At 43.0% G+C, this 13,094-nt stretch overlaps 1 protein-coding gene across 1 annotated transcript in view; it reads right to left on the minus strand.

Annotated features, from left to right (window-relative positions):
• LOC124722320 (innexin shaking-B) overlaps positions 1-13,094 on the minus strand; it is a 407,608-nt gene that overhangs the window by 317,584 nt on the left and 76,930 nt on the right. The gene's annotated exons all lie outside the window — the stretch shown is intronic.

The raw sequence follows: 13,094 nt of genomic DNA on the forward strand, positions 1-13,094 counted from the left end.
TGGAATCTTCCAGCAGGGAGATAGGTTTGATATGGAAGGAGCACTACAGTTGTGGTGGTGTCCTGATCTTCCACTCAGACCTTAAAAATCCGGGAGAGGACCACGTGGAGTAGTCGCACGGGTTCGTACCCATATTTGCAGCAGGTCTCCAAGGTGAGGAGCCTCCTAGTCGACAGAATAATGTAGGTAAGGGAAATCGGCAAATTGATCCGTAACTTCGGGATAAGGATTGGCACTGAGGATCGGGGCGTGTCGGGCTTGGTCGGGACGCGGGTCAACGTTAAGGTGCTGGGCCTGGGCGAGGTGAGTGCCGCAGTGGCGTTGGTAAGTGCGGGCATTGTCTGCTTTCGCTGTTGGTCTGCCTCGCGCTGGCCGGCGGTGCAGGATGCGAGCGCCTGCGCGGCATTGGCTCCCCTGTGCTGAATCTGAGAGCAGGATGCAAGCTAGATCCCATGCCTTGGCCTCCTACGGGTCTTCCTTGCTGTGAGGCCGCGTTAGCCTTAGCATTCTCCTCCAGGGGCGCGTGGATGCGCTGATTCTCTTCGGCCGCCACTGAACGATCAACTCAGAACTGGCACAGACTGGGGGAATCCGACTGTCTAATTAAAACGAAGCATTGCGATGGCCCTAGAGGATGTTGATGCAATGTGATTTCTGCCCAGTGCTCTGAATGTCATTCACAATATTACATTTCTGTAGGTTTAAAGCAAGTTTCTTAATCTTTGCACCACTGTGAAATGTTATCAAGATCTGACTGAATATTTTTGCGGCGCTCTTTATTTTGGACAGTACTTAGACAACTACGTCGCCCGCGAAAAGTCTGAGGTTTCTATTAATATTTCCAGCCTGGTCCTTAATATACAACATGAGCAACAAGAATCGCAACATATTTCCTTGTAGAACGCCTGTTATAACTTCTACTACTTCTGATGATTCTCCATCCAAGGTAACTTGTTGCATCCTGCCTGAAATCCTCAACACAGTCACAAATTTTGTTGAGTACTCCATATAGTCGTTATTCTGTTAACAAAAGTATGTGTGGTACCGAGTAAAATATTTTTCTAAAGTGAGAAAATATTTCATCTATCCTATTATCTACATCCATAATTTTCAGGACTTAATGTGAGAAAGAGAAAGAGAGAGAGAGAGAGAGAGAGAGAGAGAGAGAGAGAGAGAGAGAGAGAGATATATATACAGGAGCACAGATGATAATGGTAATATGTTGGTGTGGACGCACGACAGCAAGGTATTCAGCAAAAGAAATGATTCAAATGGCTCTAAGCACTATGGGACTTAACATCTGATGTCATCTGTCCCCTAGACTCAGAACTACTTAAAACTAACCAATCTAAGGACATCACACACATCCATGCCCGAGGCAGGATTCGAACCTGCGACCGTAGCAACCGCTTGGTTCCGGACTGGAGCGCCTAGAACCGATCGACCACAGCGGCCGGCGGTCTTCAGTACCCATACGAAAATGTTATGAAGTGAGTGTCGATAAACTGCATCGAACAGGATTACAAAACTTCAGGTACAATTGAAAATAATAGGGACGCAGCAATACGTGTACACATACACAGAACTATGAAACTTGTGTAATGTTTCACGTCTAAAACTGAGATTAAAACAGGAGAAAGTGGTGGAAGGAATTAAAATAGCACAGCAGATAGCTGAGACTGGCTGACCGCCGGAATAAAAAGTATGAGTCAGCCACTCTGCAACACACAAAAATCTTCAGTCTAAAAGCTTAGGCCAGAGTGCAGACACTTCACAAAACTGTAAAACCTTCACCACACTCATCTCGTCGCCAGCTGAAATACAGGGAAGATCTCCACTGAAATTCGCTTCTGCCTTCTCAACACTCTATAAAACGCACTCAGTTAATATGTGCCGTACAGTGATTTGCACACCACAAGCATCTCAGAGTGGGCGATCCTCTCGTCAGAATAGGAAGCTATATGTTAGAGGACAGAGCCGTATTTGGAAATCGGTCAGGGTAACTTCATCCTGCCTGATTGACTGATATGAGAAACGACATGGCCGGAAAGTTGGCTTCACCAACCACAGTTTGTTGTCCCTCACTGCCATCCACTCCTCCTCCGCCAGTTGCATACAGCTCTGACGCAGCAGTGAAACGACAGTCTGCAGGGGAGTTGCACATTGTGACACGGCATGATCCCTGCTGGCCTCCTTGCTGTTTCGTGTGCTTGTATATTCCCCAAATTCCTACATACGCCGGTGTGCAGCAGAATGATAGCAGCCTCCCCCGCTGTTGAAGCGAAATACAGTTGGTTATGTATGAACTGGATCATTTTCTCTGATGGAAGGATTGTAGGGCACTAAGCGAATCGGAGCAGATGAGGAACTGTTTGTCCTGAAGACGCCTCATCTGCTCCAGCGTCTTCAGGATCATGAGGAGTTCTGCTACACATAGTGTGTATTCACGGGAAGGTCCATAGAAATGGCTTTTTCGGTGCTCGTACTTCAATTAGTGATAAGAGAGTAGAGTCGAGTACTTTGGATTGCAGTTCGGCTAGGGATCATTTGTATACCCAACAGAAGGATCGTCTTAGTGTCACTATCCTACAGTACAGGGTCAATGTATGACTGTCACACATTTCCACCTCCATAGGCGAATGGAGAAAATCGGTTGGTTCTCTTTGCATTGGATGTTGTCTATGGTGTGCATGATGGGAGGCAGCATTAGTTCATGGGTGTTCCTCGGAAAATCCAAAAAAAGCGTTTTTTAATATATTTTCGCAGTCTCTAGTGGACCAAAATCCAGCCGAGGATTCCAAGACGACTATGCACAGAAAAGGCTGAAATTTTTACAATATATTCCTAAGATCCCGATCTCGAAAAGTTTTGAAAATGTTCTTGATATCTTTATCCGTTTCCAAGATACAGAGGTTCAAAATTAACACACTTCTACTTGCAAAATCAGGTATGAGGTGAAATCTAAATAATCAATAACAGAAGAAAATTACTCTTATTGTAATGGTAGATTCTCTAGGCATCTATCTGGAAGAGCCGTCTCTCCGGTATCAAAAATCTTATCTGTTATCGAGGAACGCCCAAAAACTTATTTTTTGGGTACCAAAACCCAGCCTCGGATTCCGGATCGGCTATACACAGCAAATGGCTTTAATTTATGCGATTTATTCCTAAGATCCCTATCTCGAACCACCTTGAAAATTTCCTTCATACATTTATCTGTTTCCGAGGTACTGAGGTTCATAGTTATCCTACTTTTACACGTTAAGTACGCGCGTAAAATCCCGTGTGAGGCGAATACATAGTGTATAAAGTGACGTAGCACGGAGAGATATGCTGTAAAGTGTCTCCTTTATCACCTGTGAACCCCATTTTGTAGTACTGACGCACAAGAAATATTTTTTGCACGTAAAATCCGGTTGAAGAGTAAAATTAGTTTTTCGTTATTTCAATTTCCAGTTAGTTAACTATCTAAATTTTACTGAGCAATACATTTTTTTTTCATATGAGTTACAGGACCTGCTACGGCAGAGAAAAAAATGGTACCAGCGGAAAAATGCTCCTATTGGTGCACCAGACATGCGAATACGTTCTTGTATATTTAAAAGCCACTGACTGAAAAGTGGGATGCTAGCTGCCACACTATACCTTCCTCAGCACATTTCAAAAAATTTTGGCATGCGAACATATTATCGCTTTTTTATGATGAGAGAAAAAGAAGACAGTGGCAAAGAGGCGGAAAAGTGATAAATACTGAAAGATGGTAGACAGTGATTATGTTATAGAAGGAGCGAGTAAGACAACGGCAGTTAGAGAGAAAGAGAGGGACACAGTGACAGTGGAACATACACTGGTGGCCAAAATTAAAGCAACAAACCGCTATTTCTTCGTCCTGTGTATAATTCACAATATAAACATACAAACTGTCAGCAGATGTCCTTATAACCATGTTCTGCTTTTCCTTCAACGATGACGTCAGCGCACCTATCAAACAGAATAGTGTTTTCTAGGTATTACAACATCCACAATTGCTGTGTACACAGTCACAGACAGTGCTGTATGGCACAGATAAGACGCCTACCAGACTCTTACGGTGGGGGGCCATAGGAATCATGGAAGCACGACAGTCGCAAACTCATGTGGCCCAATGGCTTAACATGAATCGTTCTGTTGTTTCTCGGATGTGGAGACAGTTCACGGAAACCGAAGCTGTATCCCGAAGATCACGGCAGGACCGAGCACGTGTGACTTCTGAAAGATAGAACCGATATTTGGCTGTAAAGACACGACGGTACCACCTTAGTACTGCGCAGCAAGTGCCATCGGACCTCGCAGAATCCACTGGGCGTGTTGTACCGAGGCAAACTATGTTGAGAAGACTTCGACAGAGTGGACTTTATTGTCAGAGACCTACTGCATGTGTGCCTCTGGCGCGTGTTTACAGAAGGGAACGTCTAGAGTGTAGTCGTCAAAATGCCACCTGGACAGTCGAACAGTGGGCCAATATTCTTTTCACAGATGAGTTCTGATCTGGTATGGAGAGTGATTCTCGACGGATTCAGATCAGAAGAAAAAATACGATTTCGAGACCCAAACACTGTGGAAATAGACAATTATCGAGGAAGATCAAATGTTGCGTGCAGGGATTATGTTGACCACTCGAACACCTCTTCATGGAATTGTACGGGTGAATTGGAAAGGTTTAACTGCTGTCAGGTATCGTGAGGAGGTGTTCGGACTTCATGTACGGTTGTTGCGAGATGCTGTGCGCCCAGACTTCATATTGATGGACGATAGTGCTCGACCCCATGGAGAACGAGTAGTTGATATTTTCTTGGAAGCGGAAGATACTGCACGCATGGCGTGGCCAGCTCGTTTCCCCAATTTCAGTCCCATAGAGCATGTCTGGGATGCGCTAGAGAGACGGGTTGCATCACTTCAACTCCACCAACCACTCTCCAAGACCTGCGAGTAGCCCCACAGGAAGAATGGGCGTTACTGCCTGAACGTGAGATTGATAACTTTATCCATCGTTGTCAGGCCTGTCTTGCTGCCAGAGGTGGTCACACACCATAGTGAGCACATTAACAAGTTGTCGCAATGTTTGTGCAAATCTGTTAAGTTGGAAATAACGAAAAATATTTTTTGTCTATTGTTATGCATGTTGCAGTTGTAAACGTTCTGTATTATACTGTTCTGTAGCAAAATAAACGAAACCTTGCAATATTTCAGTTTATTGATTTAATTTTGGACACCAGTGTAGTAGACAGTGACAGAACAGTGCTAGGAAAAGAGTGAAGGAGGCAGTGCCACGGGGAGAAGGAATAAAGAGAAAGAGAACGTAGAAGTAAGTGAGAGCCCGTTATAGTGAGAGACGGAGTATATAACAGTGACAACGAGGAGGAGAGAGGTAATGACAGTGTGGGGAGACAGAAGCAGTAGGAGGGAAGGAATGAGATATTAGCGCTAAGAGAAAGCAAGACAGACAGTGACAATGAGAGGAGACTATAGTACTAGGACAGAAAGAAGGGGACTGTGGCTATGACACGGGAGAAAATAACAGAGAGACACAAATAGATAATGACAATGAGTTGGGCCGAATGACTGAGTGAAAAATATCAGCTGAAAATGAATGGGTACGAGCAACTTACAGCGATGGACTAGTGGGTGTGAGTGAGTTACAGTTAGGGGGTCTTGTGCAAGTTTGAGGTAAGCTGCATGTTGAAAGGAAGCGCTGATATGTCTGCATGTCAAAATTTTTCGGAAAACTTTTAAAGGTGTTGGGAATGGTATAATGAGGCAGTTGGTACTTCACTTTTCAGTCTAAGTCCTTTATAAAAACAGGAACATATTCTCACTTTTTAAGTTCTGATAGGACCATTTTTCCGCTGGTTAATTTATAGGTCTCTTTCACCATGCGAAGTTGGCGCCTGATGTGAAGCGATAGCTACAAAGTTATTGTCTCTCGCCATGAGTCAGAAAAATGTCCTAATGCACAAGAGGTTAAAAAAGGTAAGGAAGGTTTCCTTGCTGCACCCTGTGAGGTGCCGTAACATAGTATAATGGACAGTATTGTCAGCAGGCAACGTGTCATGAGCTGCATATAACGCAGGTTTCAGTTTCCACTTCGAGAAGGGGCACTTGTATTTTTCATCAGTAGTGTAACTGAAGTCGCAGCTGCCACTCTCAGCAGCCATTCTGTAGCATCGGAAAGCTGAATTTTGACTGGCAGTGGCGGCAGCTGCAGGAAAATAAGCCGTCATAGTCCGGGCTGTGTCTTGTGGGCTGGGCTGGAGACTTCCATTTCCCATGAGTTGATAACTTGGTTACTCGGGTAGCTTTCGGTGTCTATCGGGAGTGTACCACTGTGCAACCTATAGATAGATTTAAGTTTCTCTGCGAGTTCCTCTAGATCTTTATGGCTACTGAAAGGCGGCAGTTTTCGAAATGAATCTTGTACACGTTTAACAATGGCAAATACATTATTTACCACAGTATGTGGTCAGTTATATTACTGGGTGCACTGATACTAACAGATGTATCAGGTGGACTAGCCAGAAGAGATCTGTTTGGGGTTTGGGTGATAATACTGCCCACGGACCACTGGAACCGTTGGAAGGAGAGAAAAGTGATTTAAGCTTCATGGAAGTCCCACGAGTAGCTTGGAAACTAAGCGTTCACTCAGAGCCCAGCTTCTCCGGGTAAGCTTTATACAACTGACGTGCGCCACGTTCCCTAGATGTTGCTCACTAACGACTGTTCCACCTCAACAGCCATACATCTCATCGGCGCGCAGCACACCTTGAGATTGATGGTTTTTTTCTTTTAATACAGGTTTTAACCATCCTTGTGATCCAGGTGGTTAAGGCAAGAACAGGAGCACCGCTACTGCGATGGACATCCCCCCCCCCCCCCCCCCACACACACACACAGTGCGCCATTCACGTGACTGTGGTTAATCCGGTGGTAGAAATTAACGAAGGACCACGACGACATCAGGATTCCGTATGTCATTCTTACAACGACAGACTGCGCAAGGAGTCGGCCTATCTGTGGAATGCATTCTGGTTGGTCTTTCCTTCGTGGGGGACCCGAGTCGTATAGAATTTTTTGGTGGAGACTTCTTTCAAGAAACACTCTGGTTGGTTTTCGCGTTACTGGGACTGTGGGTACTTGACATGTCGACTGCACATGGTTATGATTTCGGAGTTGTAACTGAAAATTTTATATTTTTACATGTGTGTTTACACGTGCATCCACATTATCCAAATAATTGTAAGTTAATAATAGGGGGTAAGTTGTTCTTAACCCGAAGGTTGGTTTGAACATCGCAATGCTTTCCTTTCTAACGTCGTATAGGAGATGTTACGCCCCCGCCTTCCTCCGGCTGAACTAAATTATGGAACCACGGTGCACCTTCAGCATTCGTTCGAATCCTTTTCAATACAAACGTTGACACATTTAATGTTTATGCACGCCCATTTGTGTTTCATTAACTGAAGAGAAATCTTCTGCTTTGCTGATAAATTGTATCTAATGTTTGTGTAACAGCAATGAACGGTAATAGCAAAACACATCATAAAAAGGGAAACGAGAGCACAACGTAAAAGAAAAACCATGACAAGCTATTGAAAGTATGCTAGATACAAAGCTACTAGCAAAGGGAACTAACAGTGTCATGTGAGAAAGAAAATAATCAAAAAAATCCGACTGAAGGTAGCACATAAGCTGCTCAAACATGTTTGAGGAACTATAAAATTGTCTTGCATAATGCAGAATTCCTCTCCAGACTTTCTTAGTGTCCGCAGCTCGTGGTCGTGCGGTAGCGTTCTCACTTCCCGCGCCCGGGTTCCCGGGTTCGATTCCCGGCGGGATCAGGGATTTTCTCTGCCTCGTGATGACTGGGTGTTGTGTGATGTTTGAGTAGTTCTAAGTTCTCGCTGATGACCGAGCAGTTGAGCACCCCACAAGCAAAACAAACCAGGTTCTAAGTTCTAGGGGACGTGACCATAGATGTTAAGTCCCATAGTGCTCAGAGCCATTTGAACCATCTTTCTTTCTTAGTAAGCACGGAAAATAAGAACAGCTACAACAACCAGAAGATGATCATTATATATACCGCTCACTAACAACATTGTCTTGGCGGTCAGTGCCAGTTCGAGATCAATAAGGTGACGTTACGGAGTTTATATGTAAACTTATTATTTCCGAGTGTGAACGGAAAATTATAATACCAAATTATCCAATCCCTATTATTCAGAGGGGGTGTAAGTATATTTTTTAATGTACTATCAGTGGTGGGTGGATTTCCCGAAGTGGAACGTGTTAAGTTCCCAGAAATGGTGCCGATACTAGCAACGTACTTTTGCATTTGCTTCTGCACTGGTCTAAATTCTGAGTACTTTACAGGAAAAATCAAATGGCTCTGAGCACTATGGGACTTAACATCTATGGTCTTCAGTCCCCTAGAACTTAGAACTACTTAAACCTAACTACCCTAAGGACATCACACAACACCCAGTCATCACGAGGCAGAGACTTTACAGGAAATCAATAGAAACAGAACATATTTAATATCCTGAGGGGCGGAGACCAAAGGTAATATGTTTCGATAGCTTTAATTTTCCACGGCGGGTGTGTTATGATTTGTTCCAGAACTACAATTTTTCAGCGGCTGTACCATGTGATATTGTTGGATAAAAAGAAGAAATGGACTTGAATAAGCTTTTTTTACGTGTCAATAGGTAAACTTTTTTATGTAAACAAAAGAGATCTTCATAATCGACTGACAGCCTAGTGTTTGGCATTGTACATTCTTTTACCTCGGGGGAAAACGTAACAGCATCATAATATACTTGAGCAGGTTGTACCTTTGTATAAAATTAATTATTTCAGCACTCTATAAATTGACTCATTATATATTTTTACGGTGCTTTTGTTGTGGTTTTCTGTCCGAAGACTGGTCTGATACAACTCTTCCAGTACGAATTTGACACTTCTTTATGTCGCAGAACGTGTTCCATCAACTTATCCCTTCTTTTAATCAAGTTGAGCCGTAAATTTCTTTTCTCCCCAATTCGATTCAGTACCTGAAAATTAGTGACACCAGTATAATTTTCAGCATTTTTCTGTAGCACCACATTTCAAATGTTCCCATTCAAGTCTACGTAACAGACTAACACTTTCAGTAAAGACTGTGTATATTTATATTCGATGTTAATTAATTTGTCTTTTCCAGAAACGCTTTCCCTGCAATTGCTGGTTTCCATTTTATATCCTCTCTACAACCAAAGAGGATACCATCTACATCTACACCCATACTCCGCAAGTAACCTGTCAGTGTGTGGCGGAGGGTACCCTGAGTACCTCTATCGGTTCTCCCTTCTATTCCAGTCTCGTATTGTTCGTGGAAAGAAGGATTGTCGGTATGCTTCTGTGTGGGCTCTAATCTCTCTGATTTTATCCTCATGGTCTCTTCACGAGATATACTTAGGAGGGAGCAATATACTGCTTGACTCTTCGGTGAAGGTATGTTCTCGATACTTCAACAAAAGCCCGTACCGAGCTACTGATCGTCTCTCCCGCAGAGTCTTCCACTGGAGTTTATCTATCATCTCCGTAACGCTTTCGCGATTACTAAATGGTCCTGTAACGAAGCGCGCTGCTCTCCGTTGGATCTTCTCTGTCTCTTCTATCAACCCTATCTGGTACGGATCCCACACTGCTGAGCAGTATTCATGCAGTGGGCGAACAAGCGTACTGTAACCTATTTCCTTTGTTTTCGGATTGCATTTCCTTAGGATTCTTCCAATCAGTCTCAGTCTGGCATCTGCTTTACCAACGATTAACTTTACATGATCATTCTATTTTAAATCACTCCTAATGCGTACTCCCAGATAATTTATGGAATTAACTGCTTCCAGTTGCTGGCCTGCTATTTTGTAATTAAATGATAAGGGATCTATCTTTCTATGTATTCGCAGCACATTACACTTGTCTACATTGAGATTCAATTATCATTATTGAGCCTTACACTAGAGCTGCCTGTTCTCGAGAAATGCAACGACGGCTGTTTTTCCTTGCTTTAAGCTTTTCACAATACCAAAAGTAAACCATACTGATTAATTTTACGACTACATCAGTCAGTCATCGAAGTTTTTGCTCTTGTGACTACAGAAAAGGTTGCTGCACCTTCTCAGGAACCACATGTTAGTTTAGTATGCCCTCTTCACAGATATCCCTCCATTATCGCTTCACGGGTATCTGTATAGTTGAGGCACACAAATCACTCCACCGCTGCAAGCTCCATGCTTCGTCTGAGGGGGTGGGGAGGCGGTTGTAAGATATGTCAAGCAAATGATCTTTGTAAAATGTAATAAATAAATAGAACAATAATTAGTTTAAAAACGTTTCTAATATAACACGTTTCACAATGGACTAAAAAGGATGAAATAATTTTTCCTAGCCCCATACAGATTCCCAAACCTATATAAAAAATTCCTAAAAATTTGTGCTTGTGAATTTTTAATAGTTATAAAATATTTATTGAGTTTAAAACGAAAAAAGTGGGGTCCATGCAATAGATAATAGAAAGGAGGTGAACTATTCATGCGTCAGTCATGCACTGCATGCGTCCCACCTTTCTCGTTTCAAATTCTACGAGTGTTTTCATAGCTATTAAAAATTCACAAGTACATATTTTCAGGATTGTCTGTATGGGGTTAGAAATCTGTTTGAGGCTAGGGGAAATTATTTTATACTTTTAAGTTCCTTTTAAAAAGTGTTATTTTAAAAGCTTTTATTTACATAATTATTTCTGCTTTTTAGTATTGTGTGTGTCAAATTTTTCAATCGATTTCTAACACTTTGATGAGATTACAACAGAGACATTCAGGATTATTTCAGATCCTCTTCACATGAATCAACAAATACATTGCTTCCTCCTACGATTATCTCAGGAAAAGACCTCGAAGGTAAAAATTTGAGAGAATCGAGCTCACACGGGGTCTTAACAGCAACCGTTCTTACGAAGAAACATTAGCAAGTGGAAAGGAAAACGGGAGAAATAGCAGTGGTACACAAAGTGCCCTCCGCCACGCACTAGACAAGACAGCGGGTTAATGCTGCATCGTCATCAAGTTCTGAGCGATGTTGAAAGTTTCAAGTCTCTAGCTCATTGGGAGGTTAGTTTAAAATAAACTGCAAAATTTGAACCGTACAAAATGGCAAGAAGGCGGCCTAATAAAAACGTGTTAAAATGGTTCTTTCTAGCAAGTACTTTTCAGACCATAGCTGTTTGAGATTAGTTGATCCTTCTTCTGAGAGGTTGAAGCGCACAGCTTTGGCCTTGCACAACAGGCGACGTAAGACAGAGGCCATAGGCAGCTGAGCTGGTTGCATTTTGACACGGCGAGGCGTACACAGCGGACACACAGAGCGAAACCGTTTTGTACCTCTGCAAGTCTGCTTCAATGAAGCACCACCTGAGCCTGAATTCAGCAGTACACAGTCACCTAATTCTTTTGTACTGAATCACAGAGCACTCAGTTTTAAATTTTGACGTGTAACAACCGACCAGCCAACAGAATGTAAAAAGTTTTGGACCGGCCGCGGTGGCCGAGTGGTTCTGGGCGCTTCAGTCCGGAACCGCGGTGCTGCTGCCGTCGCAGGTTCGAATCCTGCCTCGGGCATGGATGTGTGTGATGTCGGACTGATGACCTCAGATGTTAAGTCCCATAGTGCTCAGAGCCAACCATTCTTAAAAAAAAAAGTTTTGGAAAAAAACCGTCAAACGTTTTGCGAAACTATTTGTTTCAAAGTAAGAAATAAAATGTGTTATAGAAAAAGATTGAACTTATCCATTAAAGATTTTTAAGAACCCGTAAATGTATATTAATATAAATACAGAAAACTGCAACCAGTCATTCATTTTAAATATTTGTTTATCCCATAAACCGGTTTTCGAACCTTTTCAGTTTATCTTCAAATAGTGCACAGAACCCCCCCCCCTCCCTCGCCCCGCCCATGAATCATGGACCTTGCCGTTGGTGGGGAGGCTTGCGGGATGGTTGACTGATCTGGCCTTGTAACACTAACGAAAACGGCCTCGCTGTGCTGGTACTGCGAACGGCTGAAAGCAAGGGGAAACTACAGCCATAATTTTTCCCGAGGGCATGCAGCTTTACTGTATGGTTTAATGATGATGGCGACCTCTTGGGTAAAACATTCCGGAGGTAAAATAGTCCCCCATTCGGAACTCCGGGCGGGGACTAGTCAGGAGGACGTTGTTATCAGGAGAAAGAAAACTGGCGTTTTACGGGTCGGAGGGTGGAGGCATCAAGGGATCACGAATTTAGTATTGGAGGGCAGCGTGGAGGGTAAAAATCGTAGAGGGAGACCAAGAGATGAATACACTAAACAGATTCAGAAGGATGTAGGTTGCAGTAGGTACTGGGAGATGAAGGTTGCACAGGCTCAAAATGGCTCTGAGGACTATGGGACTTAACTTCTAAGGTCATCAGTCCCCTAGAACTTAGAACTACTTAAACCTAACTAACTTAAGGACATCACACACATCCATGCCCGAGGCAGGATTCGAACCTGCGGTCGTGCGGTTCCAGACTGTAGCTTCTAGAACCACTCGGCCACCCCAGCCGGCGCTTGAACAGGATAGAGTAGCATAGAGAGCTGCATCAAGCTAGTCTCTGGACTGAATACCACAACAACAACAACAACAACAACAGTGCACAGAAGGTTACAAGACTACTTCATAGCGTAATACTGGGTGCTGCCAATACTGTTGCAAGCCAGCACCCAATATTACGATGTAAAATAGTCATGTAATCTCCTGTGCGCCATCTGAAGATGAACTTGAAAAGATTCGCAAACTTGTTAATGGAATAAATAAGTGTGTCAAAAAATGACTGACAGGAGTTTTCTGCATTTATATATTAATAAAGATTTGATGCACCTTTGAATGATCCTCGAAACTATGTACAGCAAATGAGGCGCGTCAAATGATTCTCTGTTCTGTTTTATTTCTTACTTTCAGACAAATCATTTCAGAAAATATTTGGCCGTTGCTTTTAAAAACCTTT

Source organism: Schistocerca piceifrons, chromosome X (assembly GCF_021461385.2).
Source record: "Schistocerca piceifrons isolate TAMUIC-IGC-003096 chromosome X, iqSchPice1.1, whole genome shotgun sequence".
In the NCBI taxonomy this organism is placed as follows: Eukaryota; Metazoa; Arthropoda; class Insecta; order Orthoptera; family Acrididae; genus Schistocerca; species Schistocerca piceifrons.